We start from the raw sequence: 19783 nt of genomic DNA, 5'->3' as shown, positions 1-19783 counted from the left end.
AAATTTTAAAAATTTGCAAAATATTTCAAGGCAAGGATTTCTCAGTGAGCAGGGTTACTCATAGCTAAAACCACACAGTGCATTGGAAAAGACAAGTAGGCAAGCTGTATTTGCAGAATAATTAAGAAAGAAAATATCTACATATTCACACTACTGAACAGTTGTGCTTGTCAGCTTGCCTACGGTATTTTATTCAAATATCCACATTGATAGGGTGAAGACAGGACCTTACCCAACTTGATCGCTGCTCCACTGTCAAAGCCAGAACTAGATGAACACTCAGTATCTGCTGAATAAATAATACAGAATGTATGATTAACATGTAAGACTATATGCTTCAATATACAGCCACCTTCCCACTATTTGCACTAATGACAGTAGTCGGTGGCAGAATAGTCCAAAATCACGACTATTTAAATCTGTAAAGTCTATATATTTAGAGACAAACGTTTTAAGTTTCTAAAAGATGATTTTCTTGGATACATTTAAAATATCCTACTAGTTTTTCAAGATGCATTGGCAGTGTGATGGGGAAGTGACTAGGAATATAATTAAGGGAATTAGAATCCTTTGAGTCATCTATAAACAGAAAACCAGAAGCAACTTATTTAGCACTCATCCGTGAAAATGTTACCGAAGATTCAAGAAGTAACCTTTTGTAGTATTTCGCAACTGCCCCCCAAATATATATATATAATATACATATATGTATATAATGTATATAAATATATAATATACAATATATAATATTGTATATTAATATATTGTATATTATTGTAATATATAGTATAATATAATATGTATATATATTGTATATTATATAAATATATAATATAATATAATATAATATTATAATATATATTATATATTATAATATATATTATATATTATAATATATAATACATTATATAAGTATATAATATATATTAATATTGTATATTAATAATATATCAATAATGTGATATAATAATATGCATATATATTATATGCATATATATTATATACATATAATATTATATATATATATATATCTCCTTTGTAGCGGTTCTGGAAGGATGGGGTTGCGGGACTGGAGCAGGCGTCCTCGTCTCTCTGACCGAAAGCCCCTACGAGACCTGGGGAGCACCCAGGGGCAGCACCTTGTGGGCGCAGGTAAATGCGGCAGCACGAGGGCTGGAGAAGAGCGGACTTTTCATACTGAGTGAGTTTTCCTTTTTTCCCCTGTAGCATCCTGTAGCATCCTCGGACCCGCACCTAACACAGCCCGAACCCCGGGAGTGGCACAACCCAATCAGAGAAAGCGCCAGCGGCAGCCTGGCTGGAAGAGCTGAACCTGCAACTTCCCACCTGAGAAACAGGGAGACGCCCCACCCTCCGCCTGCAGCAGCGCCAGCCAATCCCAGGGCAGCAGTGGAGCGAGCGCTACGGAAAGGCAGAGGAGACAAACTAATTCCAAACGAGGTGGGGGCGCGGTATCGCTCTCTGTCTCCTGCAGCTGGGGTTCCCAGAGGGCTGGGCCAATCTGCTTTTCTTGTTGTCCCTTTAGACGCTGGCTGTTCTGCCCAAGGTTGCAGGCAGGATCTTCTCTAGGTAGTCCTTCACCAAATTTGCAAAGCTTTCAGCCATTATTCCTCCACAATTTTTTCCAGCCACATCTTTTTTCTTTTTCCTGGCACTATGAGGATACAAGTGTTGGAGCATTTGGCATTATCCCACAGTCCCCTGGTGCTCTGTTGGCTTTCTTGCTTTCCTTTTCTGTTTCCTTCCTTGCTCCCTCTCTCTCTTCCTCCCGTCCCCACTGCTCCTCTCCCCTTCTCTCTTTCTTCTATGTGTCTCCCCTTCTCTCTTTCTCCCTCCTCTACCTCCCTTCCTTCCCTCTGTCCTTCAGTCTTCAAGCTTACGGACTCTTTCTTGTGCCGCTTGCCTTCTGTCAGAGAGACCAAGCTACGATATTTTCCTTTCAGTTATTATATTTTTCAGTGCTAAGATTTTCACTTCATTTCTTCTTTATGTCTTCTGCTTCTTTGCTGAGATTGTCTGTCTTCCCATTCTGTCAAGGGTATTTCTGTTGCCCTTTCTTGTTGGAGAATTTTATAGAACTGCTTTAAAGTTTCCCTCAGATAATTCCAGGACGCCCGTCATCTCAGATTGTCTTTTCCTACGCAAGTTGGGGTTTTCTAGGTTCTGCATCTGCTGAGAAATTTCAAGTTATGTTGTGGACATTTTGAGTACCACCATGCATCGCTGGCTCTGGTTGAAAGCCTACAGAGATGTTGGTATTTTTTGTTCTGGAAGCAGTCAACTTGTTAGGGTTCAAATCACAGGTCTTGACTAGACTTCTTCAGGTCTTGACTAGACTTCTTCAGGTTGTAGTCCCGCTGTTGATTTGATTTTCAAATCCATTCGCAGTCCTATTCCAATCTGTCCTGCATGTCCCACGTACAGCCAGTCTGGGACTCGGGGTTTGGTGGGGGGAGAGTGGACTAAATTGTCATTTGGTTCTCACAGTTAGTGTGTGTTGTTCAGACTCAGATCCTTGCACATGTAGCTCCGCTAAGCACAAGAGTTCATACACAACGGCAGGAGTGACCGTCTCAAGCTCTTCCCTTTCTGCTAGCTCCTCAGTACTTTTCTTCAACTCAACCTTTTCAGTCCTCTGGCCGTAAAGCCAGGGCTTTCATCTATCCTGTGGGGTTGCACGCTTTCCTTGTCTGTACCTACATTGGGGTCCAGGGAGGTTAGAATGGGAAATTAGGAGAAGAGGAAGTAACTGGGGCTCCCGCCTCCCCTTTTTGAAACCAGAATGCCTGTATTTGGAAGGGAAGGTCTTTTCTCAAAGTCATGGGCTCCTGCTGGATCACTTGTTGTCATTGCCACCACTGCTCTAGGATCGCTTGGCTGAGGCACTAAAGAAAGCAGCAAAGGAAAAGAAAAAGATGGAAAAAAAAAAAAAAAAGAAAGAAAGAAAGAAATTGGGACTTCCACACTTGCCATGAGCATTTGGAGACCCTCTTAGTACTCCTTGAGTCAGAACTAGAATGCTTGTCCTGGATTTCTGTCTGTGCCAAGGACCCTTTTTAATTCTTGGGTTATCTTGAATTCAGGTCATGAACCTCCAGAGGGGAATACGACTGGTGAACTGTTTGATGGTACTTTGAATTCTGGTCTTATCCAGTCCACTTGCTGCTATATTCTTTTCAGAATCTTCAAGTAACCACTCCAATCTCCTTCTTTCTAGGTTTTAAAGCACATTCAAACAGAGATGGAGTGGGGAGTGCTTAGTCTGTCTTAGCTAGCAGAGAATGAATCTCTGTCTCTGTCTCTCTCTACCTCTACTGTCCTGTCTATCTATCTATCCATCTATGTATCCATTCCTATATTAGATTAGCTTAGATGCTAGACTATAAAGCTATAAATGGCTGATCAACATTTTATTTTGGCAGCCCTATTAATTGTTTAGGTTCGAATTTCTTAACTCAAAAGCTAGTTTCAAGATTCCTTTGTATAAAATATTCAAGATGCAATGATGTGGTTTAGGAAAATGAGTTAGTTAAAATGGTGCACAAATGCCCAGCTGCATTTTTCTTATCTCGCTATAGAGATAAATGTTATTATTCAAAGTAAATTCATATTTTAAGGGACATGGCAAACTGAACCGTCTACCCTCCATAAACTTGGATCCCCTTGATCATATCTTTTCTAAGTGGCAGTCATTCTAGGGCGAATCTAGAAATACTGCTTTCCAAAGCAGTCCAATTTGATTGCTATGAAATTCTTCTCTAAATTGAGGCCAAATCAGTTTTTCTACAGTTTCACCCATATTTCATTTTTCTGTCTCTTGAGGTCTTATAGAAGAGGGCTTTAAAAAAATTTATTTTACTTTTTTTTTTTTTCCAAATAGGAAGACCTTTTAAATATTTGAAGACAGCTTAGCTTTCCCCAGCTAAATATTCCTGGTTTCTTTGAAAGCTTTTCTTATAATAGTCTATAGCCATATTTCCCTGGGTGGCCTGCAGACCATCTGTTGCAGAATCTTCTGAAGGTTCATATTTTAAAAATTGCCCATCTTAGGGTTTTACCTCTGATGTACCGAGTCAGAATGTCAGATCGGAGAGCCATCGCTCTGTGCTGTGGGAGTTGGGCCCCAGCTGGGCTCAGTGTTAACCTGCTCTGCACTCCTTTTACCTGAGTTTCCTCTGCGCATCAAGTGGATACCAGTGGGGAACTCACCCTTAGAATCTCAAAAGTACTTTAAAAATGTTTCCAGAAATTGTCAAAGTCATACGCCTTGGGATTCCTGTATTCTCTGATGGACGATACCATTTCTAGCAAGCAACGTCGTGAGAGCCAGGATCTCTGAAAGTCAGAGATACTGAAGCTACAAGTTTCAGGCACCATTTCTGGATCAAAAACACTAATTAGGGAGAAAGAGAGCTAGAGCTATGGGGCTTGGTGAGATATCTGCTGTCATTGTTTTTATATTACATCTGGGCTCACAAGCTCATGGGTTCCTCTATGGAAGAGAGGCAGAAATATCTCAGCTTTAATTCTTTCTTTGTAGCCTTATAGAAATCCTTTTGTACAAAATTCGATCCTTGGCCACAAAGAAGTGGCAGAAGGAGTTTTTAGCCCAGGTTCCCATTTGATTCAATTGAGAGGTTAAAAAAAGAAAATACCAAGATGGGCTCCGTGTCTAGAGACGATGATTTAGCTGGTCTGGAAGAAGGCCCAGACATCCATTTTGTTGAAGTGCTCCAGGAGATTCTAACATGCTTCGAGGGTCAAGAGCTGCTATCCTAAATAATTAAAATGGAACTACCTTCCTGCTGGCATTTATTGTCAAAAGTGACGGGAACACTTCCACTATCAGCTAACTGATAACAGAACCCTGAAAAACCTGGTAATTGTTTGAAGAGACAACTCTACTGCTTTTGAGGGGGAAAAAAAAAAAGTTCCAGTTTGAATCTCTAGAGAAGAGAGAGACATGTTTGAATTGTTTATAATCTCCTTATAGTAGGAAATAAATAAAAGGAAATAAGTCCAAAGGGAAAAATTCTTCACTTTGCTCCTGAATCCGTAGGACACAGTGAAAATCGGTCCCTCGTTTTTAAATCAATAATTTTGTTTTACTAACCTGTTTAGCGTTTAGACACCATCACCCCTCACTGTTCGATCATGACAGCTTAAAACAAACTAAAAACAGGGAATGTTCTTGGAGATGATGTCGGAGTGTTTCAAAGACAGTTAGTTATTCCTTCTGCCCCTAGAAATGTATGATATGTAACTGGGATTGTGGGTTCAATCTCTTTGGCTTGAACTAAAACTAGTACCTTTTGGGGTGCCTGGGTGGCTCAGTGGGTTAAGCCTCTGCCTTTGGCTCAGGTCGTGATCTCAGGGTCCTGGGATCGAGCCCCACATCGGGCTCTCTGCTCAGCGGGGAGCCTGCTTCCTCCTCTCTCTGCCTGCCTCTCTGCCTACTTGTGATCTGTCTGTCAAGTAAATAAATAGAATCTTAAAAAAAGAAAAAAAAAAACTAACACCTTTTTTTTTTCTTTTCACTCTTCACTCTCTGCATATTTTATACACAGTCATCTTTCCCCTCTTCTGAAAACAGTACACTCCGGCACAACCTCATTATAATCAGACTTGACCTTTTTCGCCACCCCCGAAGGGTCAACTTTTCGACTTTTACAGCTGTTGGGAGCCATGCACCAAATCAAAACTGAGAAAAGCTTTGTAGTTTCTGAAATGTCCCCTTCTTTCCAGAACGTGACGGGAAGTCTTGGGATGTCTGAGCCACTGCCAGACGGTGACAGATCTCGCAAGACCTGCCTCGCCTCTCATCTCTCAGGAACGCAGCTGACTGAAGGAAGCCACCTGTTCCGAGGCCGCTGACTTTCCCCGTAATCAAGAAATAACCACACGGGACAAAAATCTCTTTGTTGGTGCTGGTGAGTGCCCTGCGAGTTTGTGGCCTAACCAAATGTGAGCACACTTCAGCCAAAATTAATGCCAAGAGCAGAGTAGAGGCGTCTTAATGGCCCCCTTCCATTTTTCTGTTATTATCCTGTGGTTCTCTGTTGATATTTGAGCTACTATCTTGTGGTAGGTAGTGATATAATGAAGATATTTTCCCTCCTCTCTGGAGTTTCAGATTTTTATTGTCAAGAAGACCTTTTAGAGGAAGGCGCTCTGGTGGTAGCATTGTTTGATGTGTAGAGAGTGTCCTTGTGAGTAATCAGCAGTCAGCACACACAAGGACATGACTTTGCCTTGGTCAATTAGGTATTTCAGCTTCTAAATTTTCATCTGGAACAGTAGCCTTATAGAGAGAGGGATTGAAGGTACATTCACAGTTCTCACTGTGACCAATGAGGGTACAGGATCTGTTCCCATCGCTGCTCTGTAGTACCGAGGCAATGTCTCCATTGGACATTTCTGCCCCAAGGCAGTGGTTTCTTTGCTTCTTGCTTCTTGTCTTTACCAAATTCCCTTACTTTAGGTCTATTTATTTCCTAAGGCGGATTTTCCATCCTCCTGCAGATTCTGGGAACCTGAATATAGTTTCAATAAATACATTTCTTTTATTATTATTATTATTTTTTTTTTTAAGATTTAATTTATTTAGTTGACAGAAACACAGCGAGAGAGGGAACACAAGCAGGGGCAGAAGGTGAGGGAGAAGCAGGCTTCCCGCCCAGCAGGGAGCTGGATGCGGGGCTCGATTCCAGGACCCCGGGATCATGACCTGAGCCAAGACAGACGTTTAATGACTGAGTTACCCAGGTGCCCCAATAAATACATTTTTATTTAAATTACCCAGGACCAGGGGCACAGCCATTTAAGCCTCCCACTCTTGATTTTGGCTCAGGTCGTGATGTCAGGGTTATGAGATCAAGTCCTAAGTCAGGCTCTGTGCTCAGCTTGCTCAGCGAGGAGTCAGCTTGTGATTCACTCCCCTCTCCCGCCCCCACTCATGCGTGTGTGCTCTCTCTCTCTCTCTCTCTCTAGTAAACAATAATAAATAAGTAGTTTATAATTATTATTATTATAAAATAATTTATAAATAATAAATACCCAGGACCAGATTCTGTTGCTTACAGCTACGGATCTTGCCCAATACACATGAGGTGAACATGGAGCATTATTAGAACGGGAAGTGATCATTTTAATTCCAGGCCTAGCATTATTCCTTGGGAAGATGTCTGCAGTTTTGCAATACACGTGAAATTGTGATCCAGTACATACATAGGAGATTGGAGATAAATATTAGAAAATTCAACTATAGGGGTTCCTGGGTGGCTCAGTCGGTTAAGCTTCTGCCTCTGGCTCAGGTCATGATGTTGGGGTCCTGAGATTAAGCCCTTTGTTGGGCTCAGTGAGGAGTCCACTTCTGCCTCTGCTCCCCCCACCCATGTGCACATGCACTCTCTATCTTGTATAAATATATTAAAAATTAATTAATTAATTAAAATCTTAAAGAAAAAGAAAATTCAACTATAGAATGCTGTAAAAAAATTGATAGGTGTTATCTTGAGATTGAATATTCTTTACCAGAACTCCCTAAAATTAAGTAAATGCTAATTTTTCTAAAATGCAGTGGATGCAGTCCTGCTTTGGAGTGAGGGCTTGTCAGTGTTCTTCGTATATAATGAATGGTAGAGGCTCTCAGCCATTCAATGTGATATGAGACCTATTGCCATTCCTCTGTGTTTTAATGTAGGATTGGAAGCCTCTCCTTCTGACGATTTGAATCTGGGTCATGTATTCTCCACTCTTGCGGGGTTGAGGAAAACAAGCAATAACCACTGGAACTTTTGGAATGTTCCAACCCTTTTATCAATCACTTAGGTCACCCGGTTTCAAAGCCTTCCTCTCTGGTGCACCTAGACTTTGAGGAACCCCCAAAGGAAAGCAAATAAAAGCATCTAGGCAGGCTTTTGTGTTGTGTGAGGGCTGCAGCAGGTGCATGGAGGGAGTCGGAACACTTGTCTGGTTAGACAGAGCTAGTTAAATAAGTTGCTGCTGAAGCCCCTGGGAGTAAAGCCATTCCCTCTATAGTTTTCCTTTGTAAAGGATACAGATAGGGTTGAGTGAACCCAGAAGCTTTTTCCTGCCAGGGGGGAATTAGAACAAAGATTTCCTTTCAAGACACCGTGCTTGGTACTGTGTCTAGTGACGGAGGAACCTCAGAAGACTCAGTCGTGATAAAACCCCAATGGGTCGATTCCCGGTGGAAGCGCAGAGTCACTTCTCTAAACTTTTCTCTTCTTGTCCTTGTTCCCCAGGTGCCTCATTCCCTGTTTCGGGCTCCCTTCCCTCATCCTCATCCTATCCAGGCCCTTGACCAAGAGGAATTTTTATAAGACAAGACCAAGCCAAGACCCAACCCAAACCCCTCTACGTTGTTGCCCTCCTGGAATGAAGTAGAGCTACAAGTTGTTGGAACACTCACCCTTACCCAGGAGAGCAGCTCCGCACTGAAATAATCGAGAGACAACAGAGCCGATACCATCTTCTCTAGAACGCCTTGTCAGAGAGCCAGCCAGAGAGGCACGTCCCTTCTCTTTGGTGTCTGAGCAGCAATGGCGGCCTTTGTCACGTCGCCTCTGAACTGCTTCAGTACCAACATGGTGACTCTTGGGTGAAGAGGGGCTCTGCTCTACTCCTGTCTGCATTTCGGGTGCCCCCTCCGAGCCTGTTTCCTAGCTCATATCTGTCCAACTGAAGATGAGTTGGATGAATTCAGATCAACTGAGTTCCCTCAGGTGTCCAACAATAGGGTTGCCAGAGCAATGACGATAATCCTGTCTGTCCGGATGCCGTAGTGATTCCGTCATTTAGTTTTGCTGCAGGAGCAGGGGGGTGAACACGTATACACATGGCAACAGATGATGAAATAATAAACTATCAATAATCATCCGGACTGAGCACATCTTCGGTGCACATGTCAGAAGTTTAATACATTATTTAATTTATTCCTCATAATAACCTTATAAAGTAGATATTATTAACTGATATCCTCATGCTCTATATCAGGAAATAGGATATCAAAATGATTGAAGTAACTTGCCCAAAGTCACCCAGCTATAAAGTTATGGAGCTGGGCAGTGGACTCAGGTCTGTCACTCTCTAAATCCTTTGCTGTTCCCCACTTGGCAGCGCAGTCCCTATCCTGTGCCATGGGCTGTCCTAGATCCATGGCCCTGTCTGGACCCTTTTCTGTCCATCTGACAATTGCAGCTAAAAGACCTGGGGAATAAGGGATTTCTTGCCTTTGCAAAAACTAAATAAAATGTTAGTGTTTTATAAATTACCACTTTAAACAGGTGTGAGGGGAATACAGAAATAATAGGTGGAATTTAATGAGGCTGTTTGGCTATCTAAGGTCCTTTATCACAGTTGAAAATAAGGGACCTCCAATGAGCCATCAAAACGCTCAATTTTCGGTGGTTGCACGAGGGGCCTGACGTTCCTGCTGGCCAGAGATCGGTACCTGCGAAGTCCCCGCGGTTGATGCAAGCTATTTTGGGGGTGCAGACATTCTGTTTCCTCCATTCCTCCTGTCCCTCAGCCCCAGATCCTCTTGCTTCCCCTAATTGCTTCTGCTGTATTTGGTACTACCTGACAGTTTATTAGGGAAGAGAGAAACTGCAGTGACTTATCATTAAACTTGCACTGTAATTACATTTCCACACACGCAGGCTCTTGTCAGTCTTACAATTCAGCTCGATATTGCATACATTAATGTTATTAGGATATTAACAACTGTTAGATGCTAGGCAGAGCAATCTGTTTTTTCATTAGGCAATAAGTAACAATAAGTCGCATTAAGAAATAAGCAACATTCCGGGATATGCCATTGAGGGTATCGACAAAGAAGCAACAGCCTGGGGCATGGAGACAGACTCTGCACTGAAGCCAGACATCACACTGTAAACTCCCCCTCCCCGCCCAATTGCGGAAACATGTGATGTCACCCCATGTGCTTCCTGGGCGTGTCTGGCCACGACAGGCCTTGCAGGTTTTGAGTGCAGGGGAAACATGTCTGATGCATCGGAAATATCTAAAGAGCCTTCTCATAGTATCATTTGTGGGATACATTCCTAAGGCTAGACAGATGCCATTCGCTATGAGTTGGGTGGTCAGAAGGTTGCTTCCTTTTCTCATTTTTCCCCTCTCTTTGGCTCAAAGACCATTTTTTTCATATTTCACTTTAGAAACTTAGCAGGGATAACCCCTCCTCTAATATTCCTCGCTCCGTCAACATACAGTCTGATTCTATTGAAAGGTAGTCGGGCCCGATCTAAAACCCTATCTTAAATCGATGAACTACTTGGTGATGGAAAATTCTGGCAATTACTTCAACAAATTCACAAGACAGTGGATGAAATGAATGAAGTGCTGGTACAAGAATAGCAAATATCTTTTTTTTTTATTTTATTTATTTATTGGACAGAGAGAGATCACAAGTAGGCAGAGAGGCAGGCAGAGAGAGAGGAGCAAGCAGGCTCCCTGCTGAGCAGAGAGCCCGAGGCGGGACTCGATCCCAGGACCCTGAGATCATGACCTGAGCCAAAGGCAGCGGCTTAACCCACTGAGCCACCCAGGCGCCCCTGGGACAGCAAATATCTTTTACCAAGTTCTTTTCTTTTTTTTTTTAATCTTTTTTAAAAATTTTTTTATTTCTTTTCAGCATAACAGTATTCATTGTTTTTTCACCACACCCAGTGTTCCATGCAATCTGCGCCCTCTCTAATACCTACCCCCTGGTTCCCTCAACCTCTCTCACCCATTTTTCCAAGTTCTTCAGAGCAAAATGGAGTAGGCTGCTGAAGAATTCAGAAAGGAAAGGGATGGGCGAATTGTTTGAATTTCTGCATGATGTTCTTCTGGTCTTTGAAATTATTTATTTAGTCATTTACTTATTTACTTACTTATTATTAGAGAGAGCACAGGGGTGGGAGGGCAGAGGGAGAAAGAGAATCTCAAGCAGACTCCACACTGAGTGTGGAGCCTGATGTGGTGGGGCTCAATCTCATGACCCTGAGATCATGACCTGAGTTGGAACCACGGGTCTGGCGCTTAACTGACTACTACCACGGACCCTGAAATTATTTTTAAAAAATAATTTATTTATCATTGACAAGTAAGAATTGTATATATGGAAGGTGTCCAACATGATCTTTTGATATATCTATACATTGTGAAATGATTATACAGTCGAACTAATTAATACATCCATCACCTTCCATAGTTACCATTTCTTTTCTTGTGGTAGATTTAAGATCAACTTTTTTTTTTTTAACAAATTTCAAGTATATAGTACATTATTATTAACTGCAATCACTAGTTTGTACATCAGCTTTCCAAAATTTATTCATCTTATAAGTGAAAATTGGTACCTTTTGATCAATATTTCCCTTTTCCTTCCATTTTCTCACCTCTGGTAACTGTCACTCTTGTTACTATAAATTCTATTCTTTTTTTTTTTTTTCTTAAAGATTCCACATATGAGTGAGATAATCTGATATTTGTCTTTCCGTGTCTGGCTTATTTCCCCTAGTATAACATCTAGATGCCTTCATGTTGTTGAAAATGGCAGGATTTGATACTAACCCATTATCAAATGTGTGGTTTGCACGTGTTTTTCCCATTCCGTCGATAGCCTTTTAATTGTTGATTATTTGCTCTGTTATGCAGAAAATTTTTATTTAAAGTAGTCCACCTTGTTTACTTTCTGCTTTTAGTATCTATTCAAAAAGCAAATCATTGCTAAGACCAATATTAAAGAGTTTTTCCCTTGTGTTTTCTTCTAGGAGTTTCATGATTTTAGGTCTTAATTGATTTTGAGTTGATTTTTGCATCTGGTATAATATAATTTAATTCTTTTACATGTAGATACCCAGTTGTCACAACACTATTTATCAAAGAGATTATTCTTTCCCCATTGTGTATTCTTGAAACTTTGTAAAAAATTACTTGATTGTATACGGATGGATTTCTTCCTGGGCTCTCCATTCTGTTCTATTGTTCTGTGTGTCTGTTTTTATGATGATACCTTGTGATTTTGGTTACTACAGCTATGCAATATAGTTTGAAATTAGAAATTGCGACTTCAGATGCCTCCAGCTTTATTCTTCTCACTCAAGGTTGCTTAAGCTATTCAATGTCTCTTCTGTGAAAAATGCCATTGGAATTTTGATAGGCATTGCATTGAATGTGTAGATCACTTTGGGCAGAATGGATATTTCAACAGTATCAATTCTTCTAATGTATGAACATAAAATATCTTTCCATTTATTTGTGTCCTTTTTTATTTCTTCCATCAGTATTTTATAGTTTTAAGCACACGGATGTTTTCATTTCCTTGGTTAAATTTATTTCTAAGTATTGTATTCTTCTCGATGTAATTGTAGGTGGGATTGTTTTCTAAATGTCTTTTTTTGGTAATTTGGTGTTAGCGTATAGAATGCAATTGATTGTTGTATGTTGACTTTATATCCTGCAACTTTTTCTAAATTTTAGTTTTTTTGGTAGAGACTTTAGGGTTTTCTATATATAAGATTATGTCACCTGAAAATAGAGACTTTTTACTTTTTCCTTTCCAATTCGGATGGTTTTTTTTTCCTTGTCTAATTACTCTGGCTGGGACTTTCAGTACTCTGCTGGATACAAGTGGCAAGACCAGGCATCCTTGTCTTGTTTCTCATCTGAGAGGAAAAGCTTGTAGCTTTTCACCATTGAGTATGATATGGGCTTGTTCTATATGACTTTTGTTATGTTAAGGAACATCCCTTCCATATGTACTTTATTAGGAGATTTTTTTTTTCTTTTTAAATCATAAAAGGTTGTTGAGTTTTGTGAAATGCTTTTTTTGGTATCAAAATGTTTAAATGGTTTTTAGTTTTCCTTTTGTTAAGGTGCTGTATCATGTTTATTGTTTAGCATATACTGAATTATCCTTGCTTTCCAGGGATAAATTTAACTTGATCATGATGTATGATTCTTTTAATGTGCCACTGAATTCAGTTTGCTAGTATTTTGTTGACTATTTTTGAATCTATGTTCATTAGGGGTATTGGCCTGTAGTTTTCTTTTCTTATAGTGTCATTGTTAGGTTGTAGTAATCAAGGTAATGCTGGCCTTGTAGAATGAGTCTGGGAGTGTTCCCTCCTCTTCAGTTTTTTGGAAGAGTTAGAGGATTGTATTAATTCTTCTTCAAATGACTGATAGAATTCACTAGTGTAACCATTTTGTCCTGGACTTTTCTTTGTTGGAGGGTTTTGTTTTGTTTTGTTTTTATGGTTTTTTTTTTATTACTGATTTTATTTTCTTGCTCTATCTTAATTTATTCAAATTTTCTATTTCTTTTGATTCAGTGTTGGTGAATTGTGTGTTTCTAAGACTTTTATCATATTTGTTAGCCTATAATCTTTCATAGTAGTCTCATGATTCTTTGTATATCTGTGCTATTAGTTGTAACATCTCTTTCATTTCTGATTTTATTTGAATCTTCTTTTTTCCCTTAGTCTAGCTAAGTCTTTTTAATTTAATTTAAGCAACTTTATATAACTAATCATATATTATATATTTTATATAATATATTTTAACATGATATAAAATACACATTTCATAATATAATTAATAGTTATATATTATATATTAATTTAACATATGATTTAATTAATTAATTAATTTAGATTAATTGATTTTATCTTTTCCAAAAAAACCCTCCTAGGTTCATTGATCTTTTATTTTTTTCTTTCCAGTTTCTATTTCATTTATTTCTGCTCTAATTTTTATTTCTTTCCTTATACTAACTTTGAGCTTAGATTTTTTTTTCTAGTTTTTAGTAATATAAAGATAGTTTTCTTATTTTTTTCTTTTTTCTTATTGTAGGTATTTATCATTATTAATTTCCCTCTTAGAACTGTTCTTGCTACATACCATTTGTTTTAGTATATTGTATTAACTTTTTTTGTCTCAAGGCATTTTTAAATTTTTGATTTCCTTTTTGATTTCTTCATTTACTGATTAGTTGTTTAGGAGCATATTGTTCAATCTCACCATACTTGTGAATTTTCCAGAGGTCTTCCCTGGAGCTCTTTTGCAGGGTTTCATGGTGATTGTGTGACCATTGGATTAGTTTTCTCAGTGGTGAAAGCTGCTCGAGTTCTCTGTGGAGTAGTCTGCTGTGTCTGTGAGAAGGTCACCTGTGGTAGAAGCTGTTAGGATCCACGGTGTTCACAGTGGTGAAGGCCCTTGGCAACCATGGTCACTCCCGCCATGTGGCTGCTACTGGTAGAACCAGTAGCAATAGATTTCTCCCTTATTCTAGCCACAAGTATATGTCTCCCCTACGCTGGGCTCTGGGTGGGGTGAATCCAAACACTGTCCTTCATGCAGTCCTGAGAAGGCTGAGGCAGCTTGTTGCTCCCACCACTGTCCTTTCCCTGGTAAGGAGAAATGCCTCAGGCTGGAGAGTTCTCTCTTGGCTGTGAGGAGTGCTGGCCTGGGGGAGAGGATGATACAGGCAAAATGAAACCACTTTCCTACTCTTCCTGTGCTGTTATTCTCAAGTGCTTTCTCCATTGTGTTACTGAAGCTTTGTAAGTGGATTCCTGAGGTCTTCCAGGGTTGTTTCTGTTGATGAATAGCTATGTAGTTATTGTTCTTTATGGGGGATGAAGGATGGGGTCTCCTGTCCTACCACCTTGGTGGTATCACTCACTTGAAAATACTTCTGATTATTAGCTGTATTATATCCCAAGGCAGGAATGGAAGTGCTATGTTAAGAGCAGGAATGGAAGTACTATGTTAGGCCATTCAAAAGGACACCTAGTAGTATGTCTGGAAAGAAACACAGCAAAAGGAACCTCTGAGAAGTTGTTCGTAGGTTCCATGACATGTCCTAATTTGATGGGCTGGCATTGCAAGCAACAGCTTGAGGTACCACTTGGGCAAGGTTTATGTGTTATATTAATATTTGCCTTATTGCTGGTCGTCTTTCAGAGTGTATCAACAAATTATTGGATTTGGGATGGCCTTATAGATTCCTCCCAGATTAGAAGCGTGCATTAACTATTTATAGTACTCATAGGTACTATTCTGAATTGGTTGAGAATAAAGGATGAAGGTGAAGCTTATGTCATGTAATAACATGTGTCATGTGATAATATGATATTGCATGAGTAGAGGGGAAATCACCCACTTCACTCACTCCTTACCTTGCTGCTGTCCCCTCCATCCTCTCAAAGGAAGAGAACCTATGTACATGGAGTTTGACCTATATCAGTCTGTTTTCCTTTTAGACTAATTTTATAATGACATCCTATCAGGATGTAAATTATTTTTTCAAACCAGCTGGTTATTGAAATTTTTCTCAGAAAAGTTTTCCAGAGCAGAGAGGAGAGCAGAATTTGAATTTTAGGAAAGCTGTCTCTTCCCTATTGACCTGGCCCTTAGTCCTTCTCACATGGCTTCTGTTGACCCAAACCACACACAGGCATTGCCAGTTCGGCCAGTTTCCAAAACACAAATTGGATCCATCTTGTTGTGGAGGATCGCTCTGTGAAAAAGTGGTCCCCACGGATGTAGCTCTGTCTTCTTGCTTCCATGACGTAAGCAACCATTCTTGGCTCTAATGTCCTTCTTTCTCCATCTCTTGTCTCCATCATAAAAGCTACAAACAGAGGTTGGTGTGACTCTTTGGGGAAGACAAGCCACCTTCATCTGGTACAACTGCATTCGTGCATTGGATTTCTCACTAACAGGCTCAGCAACTGGTTTTGATGGAACTCCAAGCCAAGGAAGGGTGTCTCCTTCTGTCGAAGTCAAGCCTTCCACCTCAGCTGTACTGTGGGGTTTAACTGGGAGTTACGGACAGTTGGATTATTACACTATGTGGTGATTGAATTCCTCGTGTGTCGCTGTCCCTTGTGTGTATAGCTGTTTGTGAAATCTCTTAAGACAGGAAAGAGGAGCACATACCAGCTTGGGGGGTTTCCTCCATCTCATGGATATAAATCAGTATAATAAGGAACTTCACATTGATTCCTGATGTTTTTGGTTATTGGGTGATTTTCAGTAGATGAAGTTTAATGATTCACCTTCAGACCTCTGTAAAAATGCTACAAACATACAGCCCCTTCCCAGATTTGGTCACAGGTGAACTCTAAGAAGAACTACATTAGTGGATGTTATCTGTATTTTGTTATTTAAAGAATGTAAGCACACATTTCCCCCAACTACATTGTAGACATCTTGAAGAGAAAAAGGAAATATGATTCATTCTTGTGGGACACTATCGCAAGGTGTAGCACACGGTTAGTGCTCACTAAATGTTTGTTGGAAAGAACTGATGTTGATCTCAGTAGTTGAAAAGACTAATTTTCAGCCTCTAGTTTTGTTATATTTTTCTCCATTTTTGACATTTTAAGAAAACAATGTTAGTAGTTACAGGTAGTTACAGGTCTTACTTTTGACCTTTTCATCTGAATTAAAAATAAGTGTAGATCATTGGTGCATTTGATTCAGAAATTATAATTATGTTGTCGTTAATAGGAAGAAAGGTTGGAAATAGCAAAACACTGATCTTACAGTTTATTTTCAGTGCAGACTGTCAGTCAGCTAGTCCTATCTGTCAGCATTCCCAGTTCGGCTGCATTGTTAAATAAACATATGTAAAATTGAATATGTTGAATTAAAGAGTTATGTAGCAATTTTATTTTGTGTATAATTTCAAGAGAGATTCAACTTGCTCAGCAATGTATATAGCAAATCCCATCAGGGTGTTTTGTCTAAAGAACATAATGAAGGAGGGTAATATTGTCTTTTCCATTTCCGTATATTTTTTATCTTTGGGGTTCCTCTAGTTCTCCGTTGCTGTTGAACAGTGGGAGGCAAGTGGTTTTCTTTTTTCTGGTGTGCTTAGACATGACCGATAAAGTCTTATTGGTAGAGGGCAGTTACTTCCAACATTAATATTTTATACAAAACTTGCCTTTGTGAAATTTTATATTAGAAAAGCTGTTAATAAGAAAAACAGTTCTGTTCTAGGCCACATATGACTTCATCAAATAAGATTGATATAGAAAAGAGATAAAGCACCATTGAATAATATTTGATTTGGCAAACTGTACATTAAGATTTTTTTTTCTATAGGGAATATTATAGGGAAAGTGCTGAGAATTGTGTCCTCTGAGTACTAAAAATTATTATCTTTTCGTGACACCCATTCCGGTCTTAGAACATGACTGTCCTACCCCATCATGGAATTTCTCAAGATTATTTTGCTGGCAGAATTTCAGGCAGTAATGGGACTTTTTCTTTTTTCTCAGAATGTCATAAAATATTATTATAATTTCACTATGCTATATATAGTCACAACCATAGAGATTTATGTACAGGGTGGTGAAGGAGCCAAGAAACCATAAGCCATACTTCCAAAAGTATGAAATTGTGAGCCGGAGCTTACATCTGGACACAAAGATGAGCTCAGATTCCTGGTTGCCTAGTTATCAAGAGCACTCTTAAGAAAGTAGGTTACCCCTCCTCTAGCAGAAATGGCCAGCTGTCCACCAAAAATTTATGCTCCCCACCCATTGTGTGAACATACTGCTGGACAGAGGCTTCCAAGTTATGGCCTCAATTTTCCAATCATCTTTGCTTCTAAATGAAGCCATATGACGAATTCTCACAAATGGAAGTTGTGTAGGAATGAAGAGTATCATTTCTAGGGTGCTATGATTTTTCCTCTTCCACAGCGACTTTGCAAGGTATGTCTTAAAGATGGCGAATCCTAACAGTATGAATCTTGAGTCTTGAATTATGGCAAGAAAGACTATCCACTTAACACTCTCTTTGGACTATTGTATAGAAGAGAAATCCATTTCTTCTGTTTTAGTTACTAAGAGTTCATCTTTGTTAGCAGCTAGTGCAATCTTAACCACTGAAGCCACCAACCTTCAGTTTTCCTCATAGGTGAGATGAGAGTCAAGTCAGTTCAACTTCTTACCTACAATGACCATCAGGGTTTTGTCTGTGTAAGTTCATGCACGTTAGACCATGGAGTATGGAAGGAGCCCCAGTAGGTGTTGGCTATTGTTATGAGGGTTTGCTGTTGCTATTTTTTTATGATCTCTGCACATTTTTTAAGCACCAGCATTTCCTAGAAGACAAACAGTAGTAGACACCAAAAATGAAGCATAAATATATGTGGAAGATAATGAACAATGAGAGTGTGGTCAGTGATGTCATTTTTTTCCCCCAGGGGTTGGAAAAAAGTTTCCATTATTTTATTTTGCTGAATTCCATGCACCATGGGTAACATTACCTTGAAATTAGGTTGAACAAACAGTGTAGCATATAAAAATAAGGGATCAAGGCACCGTACCTCCATCATTCTCACTTCACTTCTCTTACTTTGGGAGAGTCGTTGCTGAGTCTCTATATTTCCAGGCACTACGCTGGTTGGTTTTACTTGTCCTGGAAAGCAGGAGGGATGATACGGGGGCACTCGTTGGCAAACTCCTAGGTGCCCATAGCGGGAAATCAGCCTTAGGCACTCAAAACTGAAGGCAAAGGTGGTATGAAGATAGAGAAGTAGACCTCTTCTTGATAGAAAGGTACAGCTAGACTGACCAGCCCTACGAGGAATTTACGAGAACTGAGAACACCCTGCTCAAAACTTGATCTACATCACACACATTCCAATTTATGCCTTTGCCACAAGCTCAAGACATCTCAAGTTCACGATGCAAACAGTCTCTTTTTTTTTAATTTTTTATTTTTTATAAACATATATTTTTATCCCCAGGGGTCCAGGTCTGTGAATCACCAGGTTTACACACTTCACAGCACTCACCAAAGCACATACCCTCCCCAATGTCCATAATCCCACCCCCGTCTCCCAACCCCCCTCCCCCCAGCAACCCGCAGTTTGTTTTGTGAGATTAAGAGTCACTTATGGTTTGTCTCCCTCTCAATTCCATCTTGTTTCATTGATTTTTCTTCTACCCACTTAAGCCCCCATGTTGCATCACCACTTCCTCATATCAGGGAGATCATATGATAGCTGTCTTTCTCTGCTTGACTTATTTCACTAAGCATGATATGCTCTAGTTCCATCCATGTTGTCGCAAATGGCAAGATTTCATTTCTTTTGATGGCTGCATAGTATTCCATTGTGTATATATACCACATCTTCTTGATCATTCATCTGTTGATGGACATCTAGGTTCTTACCATAGTTTGGCTATTGTGGACATTGCTGCTATAAACATTCGGGTGCACGTGCCCCTTTGGATCACTACGTTTGTATCTTTAGGGTAAATATCCAGTAGTGCATTTCTGACTCCTTGAAGAAAAGTGATGATTTTTTTTCCTGACAAAAACCCAGCAAATATGCCAGTGATAGTCCTCTCTTCAAACGCCGTTCCACGAAGACTGTTGACTCTTTAGTTTACAAAGTACATCCATGTGTTTTGTTTTGTTTTGTTGTATGGAGACCTTTCTAGGTTGGTGCATCTATTGCCTGTTACTATTTTATGCCATTTTTAAAATTTGCACATAGTGTAGTGTGCTATTATGATCACTATCCACAAGGTAGTTGGGATGATGACATTGATGTGGACAGCTATAATGAAAAGTTTACTTAGAAATATACCTTCTCTACCTTTATGTTTATCCAAGATAGAAGTGGTTTTGGAGAAAATAACAGAAGGTAAGATATCTAATTCTAAAGAAAAACAAAATATAATCGTTCTTATATGGCGTGCGT

General features: G+C 39.7%; 1 long non-coding RNA gene across 2 annotated transcripts; it reads left to right on the top strand.

Annotated features, from left to right (window-relative positions):
• The first annotated feature begins 1028 nt into the window (after positions 1-1028).
• LOC101690015 lies at positions 1029-16014 on the top strand. 2 transcript variants are annotated; one of them, XR_006608131.1, is made up of 4 exons: positions 1029-1152; positions 1228-1461; positions 5767-5985; positions 15509-15675. It is a non-coding gene; the product is annotated as an uncharacterized LOC101690015 (long non-coding RNA). The 2 variants fall into 2 exon arrangements; XR_006608132.1 differs by lacking the exon at positions 15509-15675 and adding an exon at positions 15686-16014 and having other exon boundaries at positions 1049-1461.
• Positions 16015-19783: the final 3769 nt, after the last annotated feature.

The sequence above is a fragment of the Mustela putorius genome, unplaced genomic scaffold, assembly GCF_011764305.1.
Source record: "Mustela putorius furo isolate JIRA1106 unplaced genomic scaffold, ASM1176430v1.1 tig00000831_pilon_pilon_pilon, whole genome shotgun sequence".
In the NCBI taxonomy this organism is placed as follows: domain Eukaryota; kingdom Metazoa; phylum Chordata; class Mammalia; order Carnivora; family Mustelidae; genus Mustela; species Mustela putorius.
Note: the sequence above shows the minus strand (reverse complement) of the source record. Positions and strands in the feature narration are given on the sequence as shown.